This window comes from Apium graveolens, chromosome 7, assembly GCF_009905375.1.
Source record: "Apium graveolens cultivar Ventura chromosome 7, ASM990537v1, whole genome shotgun sequence".
NCBI classification, from domain to species: domain Eukaryota; kingdom Viridiplantae; phylum Streptophyta; class Magnoliopsida; order Apiales; family Apiaceae; genus Apium; species Apium graveolens.
Genome location: NC_133653.1, coordinates 34,520,392 through 34,542,395, shown reverse-complemented (window position 1 = coordinate 34,542,395; position 22,004 = coordinate 34,520,392). Strand labels below are relative to the sequence as shown.

At 38.5% G+C, this 22,004-nt stretch overlaps 1 non-coding gene across 1 annotated transcript; it reads right to left on the bottom strand.

Annotated features, from left to right (window-relative positions):
- Window positions 1–662: 662 nt before the first annotated feature.
- LOC141675841 (small nucleolar RNA R71) lies at window positions 663–769 on the bottom strand. Its single transcript, XR_012556471.1, has one exon. It is a non-coding gene; the product is annotated as a small nucleolar RNA R71 (small nucleolar RNA).
- Between the last annotated feature and the right edge of the window lie 21,235 nt (window positions 770–22,004).

Genomic DNA, 22,004 nt, shown 5'->3' with positions numbered 1-22,004 from the left:
TTTGGCACCGCTACCGGGGACTCGGCGTATTTTTTTAGTTTATGTACTTACCATCATTGGTCGTTAGGACTCGGTGATTAGGACGTAGTTGTTACTTATTGTTTCTGGTTGTGTTTCAGGTACTTTAGCGAGCGTTTATGCAAACTCGTTCTCGTACTCGCAAGAGGACTTTAGATACAGCTGAGGAGACAGACGAAGTTCTTGATATTCCGGAGAAGATAGATTTTGAAGATTCGGATTCAGGAACTGAGCAGAAAGAACCAGTAATCATGGGTGATCGTATTGTTCAGGCTGATCCAGCTCTTATGGACTTTTCTCGGCCTAAAATTGATGACATTCAGTCAAGCATTCTTCATCCGGCTATTCAAGCTAACACCTTTGAAATCAAGCCGGGCACTATTCAGATGGTGCAGAATTCTGTTTCTTTTGGAAGAGCTGCGACTGAAGACCCCAACATGCACATAAGGAATTTTGCCGAGATCTGCAGCACTTTCAAGTATAATGGCGTGACTGATGAGGCTATCAAGCTGAGGCTTTTCCCATTCTCACTGAGGGACAAAGCTAAGGACTGGTTACATTCTGAACCAGCTGGATCCATCACTACGTGGCAAGATCTTGCACAAAAGTTTCTGGTGAAGTTTTATTCGATGGCAAAGACTGCTGCTATGAGGAGTGCTCTTACTCAGTTTGCGCAGCAACCGACAGAATCTATGTGCGAAGCTTGGGAACGCTACAAGGAAATGTTGAGAAAGTGTCCACATCATGGAATGCCCGATTGGATGGTGATCACTGGTTTCTATAATTGTTTGGGGGCCCAATCTCGGCCCATGCTCGATGCAGCAGCTGGAGGCGCCTTATGGGCCAAAAGCTATATTGAGGCTTATAATCTTATCGAGACTATGGCTGCAAATTAGCATCAAAACCCAACTCAGAGGATGATGCCTGGGAAGGTAGCAGGTATTCTGGAAGTCGATGCAGCCACCGCTATTGCAGCGCAGCTCCAGGCGCTGTCAATGAAGGTTGATTCTCTAGCTACATATGGACTTAATCAAATAGCTATGGTTTGTGAGCTTTGTGCAGGTTCTCATGCTACGGATCAGTGTTCTCTTGTTAATGAATCTGTTCAGTATGTGAATAATTATCAGTGACAACAGCAGCCTGTGCCAGCTACTTATCATCCTAACAATAGAAATCATCCAAATTTCAGCTGGGGTAATAATCAGAATGCTATTCAGCCACCATATCAGCAAGGTGTGAGTAAACAGTTTAATCCACCTGGATTCCAGCAACCACAGCAGTATGCTCAAAGGCAATCATATCCTCAACAGGGAAGTGCAGCTGCACCTACTAGTGCTGATTTTGATGAACTTAAGCTGTTATGCAAGAGTCAGGCGGTTGCTATCAAGACCTTGGAAAATCAAATCGGTCAAATAGCCAATGCAGTGCTAAATCGTTAAACTGACACACTTCCCAGTGACACGGAAGTACCAGGCAGAAAGGAAGCTAAAGAGCAAGTCAAGGCTATTACCTTAAGGTCTGGGAAAGTTGTTGATGCTGAAAAGGCAAAAGAAGGAGAAGCTGAAGTTAGAGATGAAGAAGCTAAGCAAAAGGAGAAAGCGGCGGAACCAAGGAAGACTACTGTTGAACACACTCTGCCTGAGGGTAATACAGGGGAGAAACAGCTCTATCCTCCACCACCTTTCCCTAAGAGATTGCAGCAGCAAAAGTTGGATAAACAGTTCGGTAAGTTTCTAGAGGTGTTCAAGAAACTTCACATCAATATACCTTTCGCTGAGGCTCTGGAGCAAATGCCTAGTTATGCGAAGTTTATGAAGAGTATTCTTTCAAGGAAGGTGAAACTGGATGACCTTGAGACCGTTGCTCTCACAGAAGAATGCAGCGCTGTTCTGCAGCAAAAGTTACCCCCAAAGCTTAAAGATCCAGGTAGCTTCACCATTCCTTGCACCATTGGCAAGTTGACTTTTGACAAGTGCCTTTGTGATTTGGAAGCAAGCATCAATCTGATACCGTTGTCGATCTTTAAAAAGTTGGATTTGCCTGATCCAAAACCCACATACATGTCTCTACAATTGGCTGATCATTCTATTACTTACCCAAGGGGCATAGTGGAGGATGTGCTAGTCAAGGTGGATAAGCTCTTCTTTCCTGCAGATTTTGTTATTCTGGATTTCGAGGAAGATAAGAAGATTCCCATAATCTTGGGAAGACCTTTCATGGCTACTGGCCGTACCTTGATAGATGTGCAGAAAGGTGAACTTACTATGTGGGTACAAGATCAGAATGTGACCTTCAACGTGTTCAAGGCAATGAAATTCCATACAGAAGAGGAGGAGTGCTTAAAAGTAGATGTGATTGATTCTGCGGTTACTTCAGAACTCGATCGCATGCTAATGTCTGATGCATTGGAAAAGGCCTTAGTGGGGGATTTTGACAGTGATGATGAAGATAGCAACGAGCAATTACAATATCTGAATGCTTCCCCCTGGAAGCGAAAGCTGGACATGCCGTTTGAATCTCTTGGTACTTCTAACCTAAAGAATGCTGAAGGAAAGCTCAAACCATCAATAGAGGAAGCACCTACCTTGGAGCTCAAGCCATTACCAGAACACTTGAGGTATGCTTTTTTGGGTGATGCATCTACTTTACCTGTTATTATTGCATCTGACCTTTCAGGTAGTGAGGAAGACAAGCTCTTAAGGATTTTGAGAGAATTCAAATCAGCTATTGGATGGACCATATCAGACATCAAAGGGATCAGTCCTTCATATTGTATGCATAAGATTCTGCTAGAGGAAGGTAGTAAGCCGACTGTTGAGCAGCAGCGCAGACTTAATCCTATCATGAAGGAGGTGGTGAAGAAAGAAATTCTGAAATGGCTAGATGCAGGCATCATTTATCCTATTTCTGACAGTTCTTGGGTGAGCCCCGTATAATGTGTGCCTAAGAAAGGAGGTATTACTGTGGTATCAAATGAGAAGAACGAGGTCATCCCCACTCGAACAGTAACAGGATGGAGAGTATGCATGGATTATCGAAAGTTGAACAAAGCCATGAGGAAGGATCACTTCCCTCTTCCATTCATTGATCAGATGCTTGACAGGTTGGCTGGTCATGAGTATTATTGTCTTCTGGATGGCTATTCAGGGTATAATCAGATTTGTATTGCACCAGAGGATCAGGAAAAGACTACCTTCACTTGTCCATTTGGCACGTTTGCTTTTCGCAGAGTTTCGTTTGGGTTATGTGGCGCCCCGTCCACTTTTCAGAGATGTATGATGGCTATATTCTCCGACATGATTGGAAATAATGTCGAGGTGTTCATGGACGACTTCTCCGTCTTTGGACATTCGTATGATGAATGTTTGAATAATCTTCGTGCCGTACTCAAAAGGTGCGTGGAAACTAATTTTGTGCTCAATTAGGAGAAATGTCATTTTATGGTGCGTGAAGGCATTATTCTTGGGCATAAGGTCTCTAGCAAGGGTCTTGAGGTGGATAAGGCCAAGGTGGGAGTCATTGAAAATCTTCCACCACCTATTTCTGTGAAAGGAACCCGTAGTTTTCTTGGTCATGCGGGTTTTTATCGGCGGTTCATCAAGGACTTTTCGAAGATATCTAAGCCGTTGTGCAATTTGCTTGAGAAAGATGTGCCTTTCAAATTTGATGATGAATGTTTGGCGGCATTCGAGACTCTCAAGAAGAGTTTGATCACTGCACCAGTTATTACAGCACCAGATTGGACAGAGCCGTTTGAGATGATGTGTGATGCGAGTGATTATGCGGTAGGTGCAGTTCTGGGGCAGCGCAAGAATAATATCTTTCATGTGGTCTACTATGCGAGTAAGACCTTAAATGGGGCCCAAATGAACTACACCACTACGGAGAAGGAGCTCTTGGCTATAGTCTTTGGTTTCGAGAAATTTCGATCTTATCTGCATGGGACAAAAGTGACAGTATTCACTCATCATGCGGCCATTCGCTATTTAGTTTCCAAGAAGGATTCAAAGTCGAGACTCATTCGTTGGGTGCTCTTACTTCAGGAATTTGAGTTAGAGATCAAGGATTGAAAAGGTACTGAGAATCAAGTAGCTGACCATCTCTCTAGGTTGGAGAATCTCGAGTCTACTTCACAAGATAAGACATTGATCAATGAATCTTTTCCGGACGAGCAGTTGTTCGCAGTTCAGGAGGAAGAGCCATGGTTTACAGATATTGTAAACTATCTTGTCAACAATATAATGCCTCCTAATTTGACCTCAGCTCAAAAGAAGAAGTTTCTGCATGAGGTGAAGTGGTATATGTGGGATGAACCATATTTGTTTAGACAGGGAGCTGACCAGATCATCAGGAGATGTATCCCGTTCTGTGAGACGGAGGGGATATTACGAGACTGCCACTCCACAGTTTATGGTGGACACTATGGTGGTGAGAAGACGACAGCTCATATTCTGCAAGCAGGTTTTTTCTGGCCTACTTTGTTTAAGGATGCTCATCAGTTTGTTTTAAGGTGTGATCGTTGCCAAAGAGTGGGAAATTTGACGAGAAAGGATGAGATGCCGTTAAATGTGATGCTTGAAGTCGAGGTCTTTGATGTTTGGGGAATCGATTTCATGGGGCCTTTTGTCTCGTCCTGCAATAATCAGTACATCATGCTGGCAGTCGATTATGTCTCAAAATGGGTAGAAGTCAAAGCTCTACCGACAAATGATACAAAGGCAGTGCTGAATTTTCTTCATAAACAGATTTTCACAAGGTTTGGAACACCTCGGGTAATCATAAGTGATGAATGGTCGCATTTATGCAACCGTAAGTTCACTTCTATGATGCAGCGTTATAATGTGAATCATCGAGTTGCTACTGCCTATCATCCGCAAACAAATGGTCAAGCGGAAGTGTCTAACAGAGAGATCAAGCGCATTCTAGAGAAGGTTGTTTGTCCGTCAAGGAAGGATTGGTCTTTAAAGCTCGATGAAGCTGTTTGGGCTTACAGAACAGCATACAAAACTCCACTTGGTATGTCCCCGTTTCAGTTGGTGTACGGTAAGGGATGTCATTTACCTGCGGAGCTTGAGCATAAGGCCTACTGGGCGTTGAAAAAGTTGAACCTGGATTTAGATGCAGCTGGTAAGAAGAGAATGCTTCAGCTTAATGAACTTGATGAATTCCGACTTCAAGCGTACGAGAATAACAAAATGTACAAGGAAAAGGTGAAGAGGTGGCACGATAGGAAGCTACATCCTAAGTTATTCGTGCCGGGGTAACAAGTTCTCTTATTCAACTCTCGTCTCCGACTTTTTCCTGGGAAGTTGAAATCAAGGTGGTCTAGACCTTTTATTGTCAAAACTGTGTTTCCACATGGAGCGGTGGAAATTTTTTAGAATGATCCGGACGAAGCATTCAAGGTTAATGGTCAGCGGTTGAAGCACTACTTTGGGGACATGGCAACCCGAGAAGTGGTTAGTGCCATTTTATTGACTACTTGAGAAAGGTACGCAACGTCAAGCTAATGACGAAAAAGAAGCGTTGTGTGGGAGGCAACCCATGATTTGTTGTTACAGGAACCCTTAGAAGTTAATAACCTATCCAAAAACACAAAAAAAATCAGAAAAACGGGACTGGAAAAAAAAATTCCAGTGACCCCCTGAGCGCCCGCTCATCTCTGCTGAGCGACCGCTCAAGGGTCAACTGCCAGAATTTTTTTTAAGTTTAGAGAAAAAAAAATTCAGAAAAATAAAAAAAACCAATTTTAGCCCATAAACCCACGATTTTTTCCTACTACCCCATCATTTTATCCCTCAACCCCACTCTTTATCTAATTTTAACCTAACCCACACCCTATATATACATACACCTATCCTACACATCCCCCACAAACTTTCTACACTCAAACTCTCTCTCAAACACAAAAACTCAGTTCTTAAACACTTTTATTCAAGATTCAATGGCACCAAAGAGAGCACGAACTATTGATAGTAGCAGCACAGTCCCTACGGCTGATTCATCAAGGGGTACTGCTGCGAGGCCTCGGTTGAATGACAGAGCTGTGGAGGAGGAGTACACTAGGCTTTTGGGGAAGCCGATTCTGAAGGAGAGAGGGTTTTTGCCATCGTGGAGGGATGGTGAGTTGCTGCTACCTATGATTGCAGAGAAGCGGTGGATAGCTTTTTGTGAGTCGCCCGAAGCAGTGCCGATGAGCGTGGTTCGCGAGTTCTATGCGAACGCGAAGGCCGAGAAGAATGGGTTTTCTGTGGTCCGAGGGCTGACGGTTGATTATCACCCAGCGGCGATTCGCTGTGTGATTGGGCAGCGAGAGAGGAAGCCCGAGGAGGAGAACTGGAATGAGAAGACTGCTGAGGATTTCAACTTGGAGTTGATTTGTGCTACTCTATGTAGGCCGGGCACAGGTTGGACCTTTAAGACCGGCACTAATGAGTATCGTCACTTCCCGACGATCGCTATGAACAGGTATGCCCGTGCATGGAATGCGTTTATTTGTGCTAATATTCTGCCTTCTTCACATGCACATGAGGTCACAGTTGAGAGAGCACAGTTGTTGTGGGAAATTCTTAATGAGGAGTACTATGTGGACCTTGGTGAGTTTATCTACCAAGGAATTCTTAAGTTTTTGAGGGGAGCTAAGCATATGAACATCCCTTATGCATCCACAGTCACGAAGCTTTGCCGAGCTGTGGGAGTGAACTGGCCGGCTCATGAGCAGTTGCAGTTGCCGGCCGCTCCGATTGATTCTGGGACTCTGAATGGGATGCAGGAGTGGACCGGTGGTGAGCCCGAGGAGCATGGGCTGGGTTATCATCTTCTAGGAGGGCGTCCAGCACGAGGTGCTACTATGGCTAGGCCTAGGCGTGATGAGGCTGGTTCTTCGAGAGCTCAGGAGGGTGCTGGGAAGGCTGATGCCCAGTATAGGAGGCTTTCACGGCGGATGGATGCCATGTACGAGACACAGAGCAGGTTTGCTCAGGAGCTCACCCTTGCGTTAGGGACTGCATTTCGGGGTCTTGGAGCTGATATCCAGTGGCCAGTTTTTGGTGAGGACTCTGCATACCTTCCGCCTGATACTCCACCCACTAAGGGTGATGATGATGATGACTCCGAGTAGGTATACCCTGTTTTCCTTTCTACTACCTTAACTGGGGACAGTGAAGATTTTAATTTTGGGGGTGGTAGTTAAGGAATATTTTGTGTGTGTCATATAGCTGCATATTCATGTTAGTTAGTTCATATAGTTGCATAATTTTTGCCATATAGTTTTTTTTATTATTTTTTTATTTATAGCTTTATTTGTTTGTCATATCATATAGCTCATGCATATACCATGATCCCTTTTGCGATGATTTATCGACTGATTTGTGATATTGATGCGAGTGTAGTGATAGCATTAAAGTGATATTGAGTCGTGTAGGTTGATATGCATGCTAGAAGCACTTGTATTTTCACTAAGTCTTAGAGAATGTTTAAGGGCTAGATTGTTGTTATGATCTGATTATTTTCGTGGTTAATCTATTTATTATACTTAGAATTTGATAATAGGTTCTTAGTGATAAAGGCATGAAAAAGAAAAAAATGGAGTAAAAATGGAATTTGTTGCTAGTTGTGGCTAGGCATCAAATGGCTAGTAGCCGGCTCGCATGCTATGCGAGTAGTCTAGGGTTGAGCAAGATGGAGCGAAACGCACTTGCTCAGAAATTTTGAAAAAAAAAATAAAATAAAATAAAATAAAAAGAAAGAAAAAAATTGTGTTTATGCATAATTGATCACGAGTGGGCTCTTTGGTATTCGAGTTATTAAGTTCTTAGGGGACTTTGTGCCTAGTGACCTAAGGCTTTTAGAGTCTGGGATCCACTAACCTAACGCTCGCTACATGGATACCATTGTATAAGTCTTTTGTGGACCTCACTCATTGCACGGTCAAATAAGCATTGTTGTCGTGAATAATAAGCTCCAGAATTCTTGTAGTGTTATATGTCACTTTGTGCCTAAAATTTTTATTCTTTGTATAATTATGTGATTGCCTTGATGATAGTTGAGTCATAATGATTGGTCTAGTTCTGAAGCATATCTGTTAAGCATCTACACACACCACGTTTCTGGCTGTATGTTCGTTTGCATGAGTTTATTGATCTTTAGTCGCCTAACTGCATTTGTTGAGATGTTGCAATTTGGTTGGTTTGTTCGTAGTAAGGGGGATCGCTGTATTTCATATAGATTGCATTCATGCATGTTTTTATTTGTTTTTGAGTCTGTGACGCTTGAGGACAAACATCGATTTAAGTTTGGGGGTGTGATAAGTGGCATTTTATACCACTTCGAACATCTTGAAATGGCTTAAATTGGTGCCTTGAAATCAAATATTTTGTGTATTTGATTCATTTTTCTAGTGTTTATGCATTTCAGGGTATGAGTTGCATTTCGGAGGAGTAATCATCAAGAATAAGCCTTGGCATGTGTTCACCATTGCGAGAGGAAGGAAATGGGCAGATTACGGTGAAGAAACGGAGCAAACTCAGGATTTTTCCAGTAGGGTCCTGAGCGCCCGCTCAGCTATGCTGAGCGGCCGCGCAGGGTCGGGAAAAAAAGATAAATTATTTTAGGACTTCTACTTCTGTTTGGCTTCCACTTCTATGTAATCTGAGTTTTATGGGACTATTATATAAGTAGATTTAGAGACGTTTCACTAGGAGGATGGTGGTATTAAGCAATGAGCAAAGGAGATAAGGAAGAAGACCGTTTTAGCACACAGCAACGAAGAAGAAGCATATTTTCTTGTGATTCTTATTTCGTTGTAACATTGGATGCTAGTTTTCTTACTTTGAACTTAATTACTCTTGTGACGTACTCTGATTTAATATAATTAGTTTAGTTATTATTTTCTTGTGTTGTTTATCATGATTTCATATGAACCCATGATGACGATAAGTGCTATTATGGGCTAATCGTGATCATGGGGTCGCAACGGATTTACTATGAAATTCTTTAGTTAATTGTTTAATACTTTAGTGTGTGATGATTGTATGATATCTAGTATTGGTTGTGCGTATTCGTCTTATGTGCGTCGCGAACATATAAGATAGGGTGTTAATCTCTTGTGAAGCGACGGTGGATCTTGAGATTTAGAACTTGCCATGCTAGCATAGGTTCATGTATGAAGTGCATGATTAGTGGATAACTCTAACAGTTTTATTCGCCCTGTGTAATCAAAAGGAATAACTTGTGCTTAAATCGTTGTGTTGTCAATTTCTGTAGACATATAGGAACTCAACATAATTGATGCCTATTCAAGTTCTATCTTAATTGTGGATGCTTGGTAGAATGGTATGAGTACAATGAAAGTTGGCTTTTATTAGTTTCGTGTTATTCGATTAATATCATCATTGTCACATGCTAAGGTAATAACAATAACTATTGAAGGAAGTAATAATGAAGTTGTGATCTCATGAGTGTTTTAATATTGTTAATTGAAGTGTTATTTAAGTGATAAACTAAGTAATTAATTGTAGTTAATGTTTAGTCAACAATTCTAAGTGTTAGTGTTTTAACATTGAGGAGTAATCATACATTGGTGCGTGAGTTAATTAAACAATAATTAGTCTGAGTCTCTCTGGGAACGAACTAGAAAGTATTCTATATTACTTGCGAACGCGTATACTTGCGTGTATTTTTAGCGCGTGTTTCCACCCAAACAGACACCCAAGCCTGATGAGAAGAAGCTTCTGTCAAGATCAATTGTCTTATATAAAGATCCAGCTGATTCAGCATCAAAAAAGAGAATTGCTAAGATATTCAGAAATGGAAAGGAAATTTGTGTGGTAGCTGGACATCCACAATTTTCTCAAGCAAAGAGAGAAGAAAAAGGCAGATTAAAGCAGGAAAAGAAGCAAGCTGCTCTAGATGCAAAGAAGACTAAACAAAAGAAAGAGCAGATTGCTATCTTGGCCAAGCTACAGGCTGTGAATTCATCTCAACAAATTCCCTCTCAACCATCTGAACCTGCTGAATCAAAGAAGAAAATTGAAGAACAGAAGAAATCTCCAAGAAAGAAAGAATTGGCTAGAAGAACAAAAAGGAAACTGGATATTGTTGACAAAGAATTGGAAGATCAATTTCCTAAGGTACCCACACCAGCTACAACTCAAGCATCAAAGCCCTCTGTGGTATTTGAAGATATAAGGGTGGTGGATCCCTACAGGAATATTCATGGTGAACCTATTGTGCCCAAGGATGAGCCAATAGAGTGGGATAAAATACCAATTCCTGACTTCAGTTTACCAATCCTTAGCAAGCCAAAAAGGACAAAGTCAAGGGCAGTCAAGAAAGTGAAGCTGTCACCTCTCAAATCCAAATCAGTAGTTAAAGCTCAACCCAAAGTCAACAGGGGAGACTACTTGTACTTGTGTGACATCAAGGAATTTTCTGATCTAAACCTCTATCTGGATGAACTAGACGAAGTGAGGGGAATTGATGCATACAGAAACTTACCTGAAAGGTTAGTGTTCAAGTACAAAGGAGGAAAGGAGATTGTGTGGCCACTTCACAGGATTTTTCAAGAAAGCCAAGCTGTACTGATTAAAGTTTATTCATCCTTCAAGAAGAACTTGGGGTTCAATGTAACTGCAAGAAGACTAGTATTGAAGAAGATTGAAGAACTAAGGAGTATTAGAGCTAAATATGCACTCCCAAAGACTCTAATCATCCCATACATAGGGAGAAGAGTGCATCTAAGGCCCTACTGGCTGATGGAGTTCATAGATGACAAAGGTGTGAGAAGATTCTTCAGGTTAGAAGACCAATTGAGTATCTCTATCAATGAGACTCTCTTGGAAATACAAGAAAAGCTAGATCTCTCAGAATCTGATGAACTGGAATTCCATAGGTAGCTCCAAAATTAGATTGATGAAAACAACAGAAAGCTTGGAAGAAGATCTAGACCTTTAAGAAACTAGAAAAATCTGCTCAGGCTAGAGGAGCATCTTGAAATGACTGTGAGCCAAACTTTGTACATTTTGATTATTTGAAGCACTTTCATTATTATCTACTTATCTTTAAAAGCTGTATGTTTAGGATGTTTTGTTATCATCAAGTATCTCTTAATTTATGGCTACAATTCCAGTAGACATAAATTGGAGGAGATTGTTGTGCATATGTTGTGTACTTGATGATTTCATAAACAAAACATCTAAGTAGATTTTACTTAGTAAAATAATGTAGCACTCGACGGATAAGAATTATAGTCCCGACGGATAACTCATTATAGTCCCGACGGATGTTAAATTATTATCCATCGAGTGAGTAGCTTATGTAATAATGAGTCTGTAGCACAGTTCTATATATATCTTTGTATAGATTCTGTAGTAGCCTATAAGTCATGTTGACTTTAACTAGATATGCAGAATAGGTTGATTAATTGTATATAAATGATGTCTTGTAATTCTGCATAAGTGAAATGAAGTCAAGTGCCAAAATAGCTACCAACGGATGATTAACAAAACCATCGACGGATGATCAAATGACTATCAACGGATGTTTAATATAGCAGTCGACGAATGATCAATGAAGCCATCAACGGATGTTCAGAAAGTCGACGGATGATCATATATCCAACGGATATTCATAGAATCCAACGGATGATCATGTAAAGAATTCAAACAGCAGTTGAACAGTGAAAACTGGGCACAGCCGTCGAGATGTATACAAATCTATTGTGGAAGCCCATTAACTGGGTAATAGAGGACGAAAAGTAGCAAAGCTTAAGACTAATAGTTTTTATATTTATTCAGTCTTTTTGACTTTGTAATCTTGGTAATATATAAACCAAGAACGTAGCAAATAAAAAAAAGAATATATAGCTGAGATACAAATATAGAGAAATTTTTGTAAGCAGAATCTTTAGCATTTCCCTGTATTCTCAGTAGTTCAATTTGTAAGCAGCTGTGAGCATTCTTGCACACAGAGTCCTCTCGATATATAATATATATCTCTAATGGAATTGTTTAAATCCACCAGAAAGTTTTTAAAGACTTTTGTTTTTAATTACTTATGTTTTGATTCAATTAAGTTTCTATTCCGCATTGTGCTAATCAAAACACTTATATCTATATTCGAGTTGAACATTTTTATTTCGAGAAAAAGGTTCAAGAATTCCATTCAACCCCCCTTCTGTAATTCTTGCTATATTGTCAAGGGACTAACAGTAAAGTCTGATATTACCAGGAGATGGTCAAACTTCATATTGAAGACCATCAGAGATAAAGCAAGAATTTCTGGTTCAAGAGTTACAGAATTCATTCCTAGTATTGTTGAAAATGATGGAAGTGAAACTCCAATGAAGAAGGATTCTGCTAAGCTTGAAGTTTTCCTGAATGAGAAATGTATGTGCTACAATTAAGATTCTTCTCATCCTAGGGTAATAAGAATGAATGATGGTTTAGAAAGAAACCATATATCTGCTTTAAGGACTGCAATCTACCAGATTGGAAGTCAAAATGAAGAGATGAAGCAAGTCAAGACTACACTCTCTCAAGTCCTGAGAATTAAAGAAGAAAAGCTGATATCAAGCTTTGTCAAGAATCATTATGGATTCAGATTGACTCAGTGAGATTGGTAAAAGCTACAAGTGTAACGACTGGGGAATTTATGTTTATATTATATCATAATTATAATAAAATATGTGTATTACTATGTCATTTATGTGTGATTATCTGATAAACCCTAACTGTTATGTGTTACGTGTATTCCATGTCATTTCTATAATTTTAAGGTATTTTTCAGATATTTTATTATGCATTCATAGGTTTCATTTCAAACGTTTTACGACCCAAATAATGATTTTAAAGCCCGTATTTCAGATAAAATAATGGGCCTTATTTTTCATCAAATGGTTTTTATAATCGCATTATTCTGAACATCTAGATAATTTATAAATTTTCTCGTTTTGCAAAAATTGACTTTTCCGGGCCCCATTGGGTGTCAAAAACCCCACAAAAATCACATTTTTATTTTTATAAAATTATAGGACTTTCATTTATATTATTTCTTTGCATTTTTGCATTATTCACAATTTTTGGGAAATTTTGGCATATATATTGTATATATAAAATATTTATAAATTAAATTTTAATACTCAAAATTATAAAATTAGGGGCCTATTAATTTTAAAAAGTGTAGAATTAGGGCCTTAATTTTAATTAAGAGTATTAATTTTACTACTATAAATAGCTTAATTTTTATTTAATTAATTATAATTAATCATTAAAATCTGCAAAAATACACAAAATTCTCTGAAATCGGGTCGGGAAGAACAGGTTCGGGTCGAAGAATCAAGTTGTGATTTCTCACTGATTACAGCATCAAATCGTGTGATTCAAGTAGTCAAATCGAAGGTTTTGATCCGTTCTTTATGTTTCTTGCAGTCGATTTATGGTATTTAATTGAACAAACGATACCTGGATAGTGATTCACGATTTCTAGGGTTTATGTCAGATTTTCAAAACACAACTCGATGATTTCTGTGAATATTTGGTTCTTGTAATGTTAGGGCTTTGATTGTATATGTTCTTAGCTTCAATTTGCACTATGGAACGTTGAGTTTGGTTTACAGAATCAAAAGATGATATTTTGGCCGGAGTTCATGTCGATTTTGACCGGAGATTGTGATTCTGAGATGTTTTTGGTATGTTTTGGCCGTGGTTAGATTGCTGTGTTGATTTGCAATAAAAAGCACTCAAAAACAGAACCAAACGGTGTTGATTTGAGACTGATCGGAGTTGGCCGGACTCCCGGAACTCACCGGATTCTGGGAAAAATTCGGTGATGTTCTTGGCAACCCGGAATCCAAACCGGTTGACCCGTTTCCAGAACCCGGGTTTGATCTGATTTTGTCAGGAATTGGGTTCTCACATGTGTTTCTGTAATTTTGATTTTGATTTTATTTTTATTAATTTTAAAAATCAGTTTTATTTATTTTGTAAATTGATTAATTAATTCTTTAATTAATTGATTTATATTATAAATAATTCTGAATTATTTTCTAAAAATCAGATTGAATTATTTTCTTAATTATTTATTATTTAATTATTATTTATTTATTATTTAAAAGTGATTAATTATTTTGATAATTAATCAAATAATTTTCAATAAATCATAATAAATTCATTTTAATTCCAAAAATTATAGAAAAATTATTTTTAATTTTGATTTTTCTTAAATAATGATTTAAAAATTATTTTTGAGTTTTAAAAATTAGTAATAATTATTTATAATGATTAATAAATGGAATTATCAGTATTTAATTGATAATAATTCAACCGTTAGTCCGATTTGCGTGAAACGAAAGCCTGTTGACTCAGAAAAATGAATTCTTTTCATTAAAAATAATATCAAAGCTTAATTTCTTTTAAAAATTAGTTGCTTCTGTTACTTGTTTGATTATCAGTCGAGTTACGTGCCGAGACGAGTCCGGAAAATTCCGGAAAAATAGGAAACGAGTCAGATAACGATCAGTTGAGCGATCAGCGAGTCGATTTTGGTTTTAAAAATTATTTTAACCATAAAAATGATTATGTGCTTATGTGTATTACGTGGTTAATCGAGTCTTACTTGCTTATATGTAATACATGAGTCAGTCATAAGCGCATGGGTAGATGTTAAGAACGGTTTGAAGTCGATTCAAGATGCAAATGAAGTACGACGTGACTTAACCAGTCTGTTTTGCCAACAGAAGCTAAGCCAGCCAGGCAAGTTGAGTCGATAATAGTCCAAGGTGATAGACAGAAGTGATTCAATTGCAGTGAGTCACGCAGAAGGCAAGTTTTTCCCCTATTCTACTTTCAGAATAGTGATATTGATTCAAATGCTTATCACATTTGCATTCTCTTGATTATTATTTTTGATCACGGATATACACTTGCTTTTCCTTTGTTCATATTTCATTTCGATTCTTGATTTCTCCGTTTCTTTGGATTCTTGATTCATATTCTATTGGTGACACATGGAGATTGATATATTCTAGTGTTTGGAATATATCAAAGTATACCGATTGTTCCGGTTGCTAAGCGATGGACTGGATAATGATATTTTTGGGATTGAGTGTGTCTTAATCCTGAGGACCGGGATGACTGGTGCCTCGACGTGGGCCGTAGTGCCTGGGTACCCCACTGGATCTATATATTGAGATATAGATCTGCATTATATTCTGACTGATCAGCACAATATAGATGCGAACTTGTGTCCAGTTTAGTTCATTTGTACTCACCAGTAATGGCCTTCTTGCTATTCTCGTGAGGTTATATCTTTGCAGATATACCTGGAATGACGAATTCATTTAAAATGCTTTAACACTGTTTATATTTTGTGGACATGTTGAGCAATTTTTAGCTCACCCCTTTTGTTATTATTCACCTTATTGGTTTCAGTTAAGAAGGAATATGAAACCAATCAGGACTCGAGTGGTAAAGAAGCGGGTCAAGCCTCGGGATCCTCTCACACCCAAGGTGTTGATCCCAATCCAGGAAGAAAGCTTTGAATTGCCCGAGCAGGTGGAGTGTTAATAGATAGTGTGTGTGTTTGAATAAAAGTTGAACTTACCTTCAAACGATTTAGACAATGGTTTGTAATAAAGAGAGTTTGTGAGATTTTGAATGTTTGGTTGTAATAAAAGCAGTTAGTGTTAAAGATCCTGGTTAGTGTTAAAGGGGTTTAATTTCATTTCTTTATTAATTGTTAATCAGATTGTACAGGTTTGGTGATTAGCTAGTAACCCCCAGACTTATACCCCGGGTCTGGAGGGCGTTACAGGTTTGGCATCAGAGCTGTAGGTTTGGTCCCTGAAAACAAGAACATTAGGATTAAGATAGGATAGGGAGATCAAATAAGATAGGGATAGTCAAATTAGGAAGAATAGTGTTAGGATTTAGGTCAGATTAGAATAGGGAAGTATAAATCTTAGGATTGTTAGTGACTTTTTCTTTTCTTTGGTACATTATCAGATGGCATCTTCTGGTTATTTTGCGTCTTCCGAGAGGACAGTCATTGGGCCAGCAGCACCAGTTATACCTCCAGTATCTGAGTATATGTTTCCTCCTGTACCACCTCCACCGCCATTGCCACAGGAGCCGGTACCACCAGTTCTGGGGATAGTTCCTGACCCCATTGAGATGTTTGATCCATATGAGTTCTTTGAGCCGATGGTTCCTTTACCTATTGAGCACCAGTTTATACCATGTACTGAGCAGGAGTTACCACCACCACCATTGTTACCTCCTATACCAGTGCATGCCCCAGAGCCGGACATAGTTCAGATGATTTCAGTCGAGGGGATGGGAGACCATGATGTGGATCTACAGTTAGGTTTACCACAGCAGGGTGCAGGTATACCGAGGGTTCCTTCCCAAGAGTCAGTAGGTCAGGTTGCTCAGCCGCATATGGTACCATACCATGAGTATAGAGTTATAAGGGATGATATGGAGTATTGGCGGGCACAGTGTCGGGAGATTATGCATCTGTTTGATCAGAGGGACAGAGGACCGTTAGCGGCCCTACAACCGGATTATTATATGAGACAGCGATTGCAGTCAGTGTTGATGAGTGCTACTTGGGAGCTAGATGATTTGACTCATGATGGACCTCCTTCTTTTGCAGAGTTCTACAGGGTTTCCCGCTTGGAACAGACTTTGGTCCAGGCACTTAGGGAGGAGCTTAGGCGTATTCCGCCTGGGTTTTGAGGCAGTGATAGTTTGAGACAGTGACTCCAGAGTACATATGTATATAGAGGCAGCATAGTATAACTTAGTGAGTAGTGTGTATGCGTGTATCAGTAGTTTAACTTGTAGTCGTAGTGATGACCAGTAGCCCGAGTCTTTTTGTATCAAGCATTTACACCTGAATCTGGTGTCACGCATATATATAAGATGAACTTTTTCAATTCCTTTTATTTAAATTTCAGTCTTTACAGTTTTACAGCATTTACTTTCACTTTATAGTTTTCCATAATATAATTCCTGTTGAAAAAAAAAGAGAAAAAAAAGAGAGAGAGAACAATTATTTTATTTAACTGTTTACATTTCCAGTCTTTACATTCATCAACTGTTTTCTTTAAATAAACCATGTTATTAATACAGGATAAATTGTTTTCCTTACATATTGTCAATTGTTTATTAAACTGTTAAATAAATATCACCTGTTTTATTATCAGAAGAAGATGGCACCAAAGAGAAAGACTAGGGCTGGGACCTCTAACAGCAATTCCGAAGACCAGACTAATGAGACCATGAACCAAATGTTCCATCTGATGCAACAACAGATGGTAATGATGCAGCAGCAGATGCAGCATCAGCAACAGCAGATACAACAACAAATATTACAACAGCCACCTCGTCCTGAGCCTCAATTACCACAAGTATTACCTGTTGTTACTTTTAAACAGTTTCAGTCAGTTAAACCTCCAGAATTTGAAGGGTCTACTAATCCTATTAAAGCTACCACCTGGTTAAAAGAAGTAGAGAAATCGTTCACACTAGTAAAGATAGGTGAGGACCAGAAGACTGATTTTGCTAGTTACTTGTTGAAAGGAGAGGCGAATTATTGGTGGGAATCTAAAAAGGCTTTGGAGGGTGAAGATGTTATTGCGTGGGATAGGTTTAAAGAGTTATTTTTAGAAAAGCATTTTCCTCGTTATGTGAAGAACAAAATGCAGATTAGGTTTCTCGAACTGAAGCAGGGAAATATGTCCGTGGCAGAGTATGAAGCCAAATTTACTGAGTTGGCTAGGTTTGTTCCGGAACAGGTTGACACTGAAGAGAAGCTAGTTCAAAGGTTTCAAGAAGGGTTACGACCATGGATTCATGGCCAAGTTGCAGTTTTTGAATTGACAACGTATACTGCCGTAGTTCAGAAAGCTTTGATTATAGAAGGGGAAAGTGAAAGATCTCAGCAAGACAAGGGATAGGGAAGTTTCCAAGATCGCTCCAGCAGAAAGCCGGGATTTCATGCCCGGGCAAATTTAAATTTTAAAAAGATAGGACAAGGTCCACAGAAGGCAGGTAATCGTTTCCAAACCTCCAGTCAGCAGGGAATGGTCAGAGTTCCAGTGTCGTACTGCAAGACATGTAATCGAAAGCATACTGGTGTATGTATCAAAAGGGATGTAACGTGTTATCGGTGTAAGCATAAAGGGCATTATTCTAACGAATGTCCAACAGGTAGAACAGCGAAAATAACTTGTTTTCAGTGTGGAAAGAAAGGGCATATCGCCAGAAATTGCACAGGACCAGCTATGGCAGCCAGTGTTCCGAGAGTGTTAGCATTACCTCCGCCGCCGCCTAATCAACCCAAAGCAAGAACTTTTAACATGACAATGAAAGAAGCGGTGCAGAGTCCAAGTGCGATTGCAGGTACGCTTTTGGTGAATTCCGTAAGTTCAAAAGTATTAATTGATTCTGGAGCTACTCGTTCATTTATTTCTGAAGAATTTCTTGATAAGTTACATTGTGAAATCGAATGGTTGGGCGAAACGTTAATTATAAAATTAGCGAATGACGACCAAGTTCCGGTAGATCGAGTATGTCTTGCGTGTGATATAGAAATAGCCGGACATCATTTTTCGGTAGATTTAATTCCTTTTAAGCTAGGAAAATTCGATATTATTTTGGGAATGGATTGGTTATCATGTCATAATGCTCAACTAGATTGCGCAAATAAGAAAGTCAAATTGCGGACTGCGGAAAATGCAACGGTAATATTCAAAGGCGAAAAATAGCGGAAGAAATTTCTTACTGTGATGCAGACTAAACGATTGCTTCGACAAGGATGTGAGGCATACATAGCTTACATGTTAGATACTGAAAAAGAAAGTCCTAGAATAAAAGACATTCCAGTGGTATGCGAGTTTCCAGACGTCTTTCCAGACAAGCTTCCAGGTTTACCGCCATATCGAGAAATCGAGTTCACGATTGATCTAGCACCAGGCACAGAACCATTTTCAAAAGCTCCATATCGGATGGCTCCAGTCGAAATGAAGGAATTGTCAACGCAACTGCAAGATCTTTTAGACCGAGGCATCATACGACCTAGTGTATCCCCATGGGGTTCACTGGTGTCATTTGTGATGAAGAAGGACGGCAGCATGCGATTATGCATCGACTATAGGGAATTGAATAAACTCACTATCAAGAACAAGTATCCCTTACCGAGAATCGACGATTTGTTCGATCAGTTAAAAGGAGCAGCATGGTTTTCAAATATAGATTTGCGATCAGGCTATCATCAATTGAAGATTAAAGCTGAAGATATTCCAAAGACTGTGTTTCGTACAAGATATGGGCATTACGAGTTTTTGGTAATGGCATTCGGTCTGACAAACACACCAGCAGCATTCATGGATTTGATGAACAGAGTATTCAAGAAATATTTGGATAAATTCATGATTGTATTCATTGATGACATCTTGATTTATTCCGAGATGGAAGAAGAGCATGCGGAACACTTGAGGATAGCTTTGGAAATTCTGAGGAAAGAACAACTCTACGCAAAATTTTCGAAATGTGAATTCTGGTTAAGAAAAGTACAATTTCTAGGGCATATCATCAGTAGAGAAGGCATCCAAGTCGATCCAGCGAAGATTGAAGCTGTGTTAAATTGGGAAAGACCAAAGACGACGACAGAAGTTCGAAGTTTCTTGGGGTTGTGTAACACCCCCAGATCCGGGGTCGGGGATCCGGGTCGTCACGAGTTCCATTTCCCTTAATAACACCCAATCTTAATAATTACTCAACTACTCTGTACTGTGACCCCACAATAAACACACACACCACACGTTATAGTCTCAGAGATGAACATCCAAAAATAACCACAAGTCATTGTATTCCACAATTATCTGCCAATACACCTTAAAAGGTTTTCTGAATAAATTTACATTTCTTTGCCATTATTACAATTCATAAATATAAATAAATCTGGTACATCAAAAGTTGAAAGCCTAGCCTATTGGTAGTTCCTACCTCAGCTACGGCGGCATCAATGCTTCTAGAAAACTGCGGAACGTCTCCTAATCGCTTGCGAATCGGGAGCTTGGTTCTGTTCATCTTTTCTATCTGTTGTTGTGTGATGAAAGAAGAAAGCAAGGGTGAGCAGCAAGCCCACCAAAATAATATGTATAATGATTAATAGTATATGAGCCTACTCATAATACTCATGAAAGTCTTGGTCAAAAGAAATGAACCAAGTTTGATATCTTAATGCGATGAAGTCGCAAAATATTCAGTATATATACATATATACTTTTCAAAATATTGGAAGTCCTCTTCCATGCATAATATACACAAAGTCCCAGTGGATAACTGTATAAAAAAATATCGTTGCAAGGTGATCTCATATATCTAACCTTGTCTCAACGTTTTTCTGAAAATCTTTGTCATTCATAAGACAATTATTAATTAGATATAAGTTTAAAAGATGAGGTTACCAAATACCCCAATATACTTATATCTTTCCCAATACTACTTGAACTACCACCGTTCAAGTTATAATCAGTTTCAAAAGTTCATCACATAGATGAGACTACAAGACAAGATTTGAATAGATTCAATCTTTGAAATATTATTGAATGAAATAAAGTTACGAGATACTTTATTTAGTCCCGATATATATATATATCCACATATATATATCTCTTAAACATTTCCTGGAACCTCTGTTATGTAAAGTATGAACAAAGTTTGAAACATCCAATGAATTTTGGAAAGGAAAAGAATTTTGGCATAAACCAGATATCTTGCTGATCAGGCAAAGATACCAATAAGTAACCTTTTCTACTGTAGATGGATGAATTCCTCACCGGTCATCACCCTGGCCGCATTAGGACCTCGCGCTAGACCGTTACCCGGCCCCTCACGCGTTGATGGACTGCCACCCAGCCACTTACACTTTCATAGACCGTACCCCGGCCTGTCGCTTATGCCGACTCAATTAGATGGGCTTACTTCCCGAACATTGGGAAAGTAATCAATTCATTTACCAAAACTGCAACCTCGTTGTGAATATAAAATACACCACAGCGCCGGATTCCCCAGGTTTTGAGCGAGTATTTAAATCCCCTTAAAAAGGAAGATCCTAAATATAAAAATAAGTTTTGGGATCCGCTCTAACTTTTAAAAATCATTTTGAAGACTCGAAAACACTTTAAAGAGTGTTTGGAGTAAAGCTGATTTAATGAAGTAAATCAGTCCCCATATATTAGAAAATATCTGAATATTATTATTTAAATAATATTCCCATAAAGAATAATCTTTATAAAAATAATTGAAGTAGAAGTATTAAAACTTATACTTGAAATAAACATTAAATAACCAAAGATATACTTATATGAAAGTATTATCTTTATTTGAATAATCGAAAATAAGTTTGATTATTAACACTTTATTCTCTAATGAAATAAAGAATATATTTCAGCAAATAATAGGAGTCATAGATCCTCAAATGAATATTCAAATAATATTCAATAAATAAAATAAGCTGAGTCATAAGCCCTCGAATGAATATTCGAAATAATATTCATTAAATAATAAGCTGAGTCATAATACCTCGAATGAATATTATAAATAATATTCATTAAATAAAATAAAGGAGTCATACATCATCAAATGAATATCCAAGTAATATTCAATAAATAATATAAAGGAGTCATAAGTCCTCGAATGAATATTCAAGATAATATTCATTAATAAAATAAAGTTATCGAATAAACCTTATTCGATTAATAGTTTTGAAAACTATAACCATATATATATATATATATATAAATATATATATATATAAAATCTACTCGGGATCCTCGACTCCCGGTTTTAGAAAATGTTTTCACCTTTGGGTCCCTATACTAAGGGTATATGCAAATTACCGCTATTCTCTAGCATAGGTATTATCAACTGAACCAACAGATATATATGACAAGAATACGAAACAGGCATGCATATATA